At 35.7% G+C, this 4,927-nt stretch overlaps 1 protein-coding gene across 1 annotated transcript in view; it reads left to right on the top strand.

Annotated features, from left to right (window-relative positions):
* Positions 1–4,927, top strand: part of LOC115213197 (mucin-4-like) — a gene marked incomplete at its 5' end in the record, with an annotated part of 363,030 nt that overhangs the window by 154,874 nt on the left and 203,229 nt on the right. The window lies entirely within an intron of this gene.

The following is a 4,927-nucleotide window of genomic DNA, read 5'->3' as shown; positions in this document are numbered from 1 at the left end:
TGAATAATGGTATGTATATAATAACCACCTATCGAACTTGACTTAAATTAAATACTGTCGCTCGAAATTAGTTGAACGCAGAATTATGGCCTATGTTGCCAAATTTGATTCTCATGTTTGCCCTCCTTGCATATATTGTCTTCCTTTATATATATAATTAATTTTATTCAAGAGAATATCCTTTGTCGATACCTGTATTTTGCGTCACCGTTATAGGTCGTACCCACAATTTGAGATGCAATATTACTGCTATATAATTATAATTTTATACTTTGTTTTTTCTTAATGTTTCTCTATGAAGCTGCTTGTTTTTATACACATTTTCGTTATATTTATATGTCTAAATATAGTAGGGGTTCCTTAAAATATAGTTAACATTTTGTTCTATATATTGTAGCGCCCTCATATCATACATCAACTACTGTCTTTCACTCTACGCCTATCGTTTGCTAGTAAAATTCATAGCATTTAGTCACCTTCAAAGACTCTATTCTAGCACCTCTTAACATATATACTAGAGTTATCTTAACTATATTGCGTACCTCGCAGTTCCCAACAGCTTCTTCCTTATCTATATTTCCTTGAACGTAGATTTGGGGAAGAAAAAAAAAAAGGACAGAAATCCTTAGAAATTTCGAAATGAACCTGTCATACGTTAGGACGATTTTATATAACATGTTTTTTATTTGTCATAGGAACCAATGCAGCTTCAACAGCATTTTCTACTTCTCTTACTGAAACCACACATCACGAAACCTCTACTTTGTCGACTTTAAAACCTACAACACAATACACTACGCAGATATCTAAAAAAACAGCACTAACACATTGTCCCTCATCAGGTAAGTATGGTAGTTTGCCTATAAAACAAGTCAGTTTATTAATTAAAATGATTAATCCATTTATTATTGAATAAGGAAGTGTTATTTTTCAAATAAAAAGACATTGAAAGTTACTGAAAAATGTCAACATTTTCTTAATAACTCTTAAATTTCTAGCTTCTGCAAATTCACTTTGCTCACCATTCTGATTTTATCACATACACACACACGTGTGTGTGGATATATAGATAGTTAGATAGATAGTTACATAGACAGATAGATAGATAGATAGATAGATAGATAGATAGATAGATAGATAGATGATAGATAGATAGATAGATAGATAGATAGATAGATAGATATTATATATTGATAGATAGATAGATAGATTGATTGATAGATAGATCGATCGATCGTTAGATAGATAGATAGATAGATAGATAGACAGACAGACAGACATACAGACAGACAGACAGATAGATAGATAGATAGATAGATAGATAGATAGATAGATAGATAGATAGATAGATAGATAGATAGATAGATAGATAGATAGATAAATGGATATCCAAGGTTATGTGATTGTGTATAGAAGTATATATTAATCAATGAAATTCCTTCTTAGTTTTATTATTTACAATTTCTACAAGTTTATAATATTGAAATAAACCAGTACTTTTATGCGTCACACAATCATCGGTTTATGTAGTGACAGTCGTGTCCCCATCTGTTGTGAAATGGTTAGATTTTTCCGTTAAGTTCCTTCCGATGGGCTCCAGCGGGCTGAATCTTATGAACTGTATTTTGACCTATTAGTATGTGGGGCTTAGATGTCACGTTGAATCCACCAGTTTGGTTAGCATTTATCCCGCTTTTTTTCAACTAGATATTTTTAGCAATTAGTGTGCGGCCTCGATGTCACGGCTTGGTATTACATCAAGAATACTTTACTTTGACTGTATCTAAAAGAATTACTTGGCTATATTTTGGAATGTTACAAACAACATACCTGTTTTATAAACAGCATACTTGTTTTCATTGAGTTCTGTTAACACTACTACCAACCTCACCATCGCTTTATTATTGTTGTTAGTGGTGGCGGTAGTAGTAGTAGTAGTAGTAGTAGTAGTAGTAGTAGTAGTAGCACTTATCATTATTAATATTAGCATCATTGTAATTATTACCCTCACTATAACTCTTATTATTATTATTATTGTCCATTTAAAGGTGGAGAGCTGGCAGAAGCGTTGCCACGCTTAGCAGTACTTCGTCTGACTTTCCGTTCTGAGTTCAAATTCCGCCACTATCGACTTTGCATTTCATCCTTTCGGGGTCGATTAAATAAGTACCAGTTACGCACTGGGGTCAATGTAATCGACGTAATCCTTTCCCCTGAATATGAGGCCTTGTGCTTTCCGTTGAAAGGTTTATTATTGTCCATTAAAAAGGGTTTGAATTTATCAATAGAATTGTTTTCTCTGACTTTTCTCTCGATTTCCCTTGAGTTGTGTAATTTGTAGAATGGGAATATTATAAATTTTTCTGTGACCACATGTTGCCAGATGGTTGCTTAAACGGATCTGACGGACATCAATGGGCCTAATTTGCTGTCGGTGTACACGTGAACGTTCTGATAATACATTCCCTGTCTGACCAATTTATATTTCTTCACGTTTGGTGCAATAAATTAAATTTCAGCACCTTCAGTTCATATTTGAATTTGTAAGTATTCCTTCGGACTTTTTGTGTTCATATATTGAACACGTACCACATCAGCTATCATGTACCACATCAGCTATCATTGCATTTAGATACAATGAATGATTCGTCATTGTTGCCGAGGTCAAAATTCATCGTTGTTAATGACTGTTTCAAGTTCTTCGGCTGCATTTTCCTTAGAACCATACCATGATCCGTGGTTATGTCCTTTAATTGATTACTTTGAGCAAAGAACGGCAAGTTTGCTTTGGTAATGCTAAAGATATTTTAGTGACACGGATTGAGTATGACTTGTTCTTGTTTTGGGCTGCTCTATGTTGTTCTATGGATATTTCTATAGCACGTTGTATACCATTTTCTTTAAGTGGAGATGGGTATTTTTGTTTGCGAAGAAATTCTTTGGGTTCTGTTAGGCGTTTGTCTCTGATATTCATATCTTATACAATGGTATAAATATTTCTGGTCAAGTAGTATGGGATATTGCATTTTGTATGTGTTGGAAGGTACGATTTACAGTTCAGGTATTGATGCGTGTCTTTGTGTTTATAGTATATATATATCAGTGTGATGGTGTGCATGAGCGCTAAGTTTTAACATTCTAGCTCACTGCCGCTGTTTACAGTACTGCTTGGAATGATGTGTGTAGCATGTGTTCGTCGCATCCACCTAGGTAGAGAAAGTTGTAATAGTGACACCTACTCAGAGGCCAAAGCAAAGTTGCAGAACGTGTATGGAGAGGAGTGTACGAGCCACACTCAAGTGTACGAGTGGTGCAGACGTTTCCATGATGGCTGAAAAAATATCGATATTGACGAAATTTCTCGGAGACCGGCAACCAGTAGAACTGAGAAAAACATCACAGATGTGCTAGCAGCTGTGTGGGAAAATTATTGAATCACCATCCGTGAGTTATCAGAGAATGTGCAGATTAGTTACGATTCAGTTCTGTCCATTATCACTGAATATTTGGGTATGAGACGCGTGTCTGTCAAGTTTGTGCCCAAACTGCTTTCAGCTGACCAAAAAGCAACCGGTTGCACAAGAACTCCTTGATTGTGTCGAGAACGATGAAAACTTCTTGAAAACTTTGCATAGGCCTCTCAGCATGTATCGCCAAAATTTTGGCAAAATTTGATGCAGATTTACTGCTCAACTTTGTCATAGTCAATGCGATGATCACACGCTACACACGTTCCTTCCACGCACTGCTGTAAACAGCGGAGGTGTGCTGGGATAGTAAATCTTTGTGCGCATACACGGAAGATTTCAAAGTCAATCTGTGCCAAGAAACCATTTACCCAATGCGCCACGCGGCTGAACCCGGAAAAGCATGTCTTTTGGAAGCGAAGAAATATTATAACGGTAAAGAATTAAAAAAAAGTCCCAAAATATTGATCCCACAGAAGTCTTCAGAGTTAACTATTTTCTTGAATAATAGAGTAGTGCTAGTTTCGTACAAAAAGTATTGATGTAATTGACTGAAGATTTAGGCTTAATAACGGTGTTAGGTGCGATACGTCTGCACTATATTTAGTTACCACAGCTGTAAATAAAGAAAAACATAGCCGTTACTTAGAATCGAATATGATTTGATAAATTGCACCATGGTTTCGTTAATTTTTTTCCGTAACTATGTAGTCTCGAGTAGGCATAAATACGCTCTGGGCTCCTCACTCTTGACCTAGTGGAACATCCAGCATAGGACAACTGGATGGAGAGAGGGATGCAGCATCAGTACTCTTATCAGATGCTCAAGTAATGTGAAATGGAGTATCTTGCTTAAGAACATAACGCACCAGCAGATCGAAACCAGGACTTTATAATTGAGGGACCAACATCCTTACCATTTTCTCAACACCCTAACCATCTTTCTCTATTCCCTCTTAATATTTTCCCTTGGATATATATTCTACGTAGTGCTTTTAAACAAAGTTTGTACCTGAAAGCAAACTGGATTCCAACAATTTTCACAAACAATCGTGGCTATCGCATTTACAGGTTACATAATAATCCTCGTTCATTTTATTAAAAAGCTTCACAGTATACCAGTCATAAGATAATGCTCTCTCTCCCTCCCTTCCTCCATCTCACTCGCTCTTTGTCTCTCTCTCTCTCTCTCTCTCTCTCTCTCTGTCTGTCACTCTCTCTCTCTCTCTCTCTCTCTTTCTCTCTCTGTCCTCTCCTATATAGAGTTGGATATGTTTTACATATTAAAATGACATGGTTGAATTGGAATCATAGCTTCACTCCAAGTTACATGAATGGATCCGAAATAGATATGGACACAGTTCCTCATTATTTTCAGTTTTAATATGAAATTTTATATATTAGCTTTTATGATTGAAATATTAATCGTTTCAATTTTTGTATCTCTTTTCCATTTTACA

Source organism: Octopus sinensis, linkage group LG6, assembly GCF_006345805.1.
Source record: "Octopus sinensis linkage group LG6, ASM634580v1, whole genome shotgun sequence".
In the NCBI taxonomy this organism is placed as follows: Eukaryota; Metazoa; Mollusca; class Cephalopoda; order Octopoda; family Octopodidae; genus Octopus; species Octopus sinensis.
This window is presented reverse-complemented; position numbering and strand designations above follow the sequence as displayed.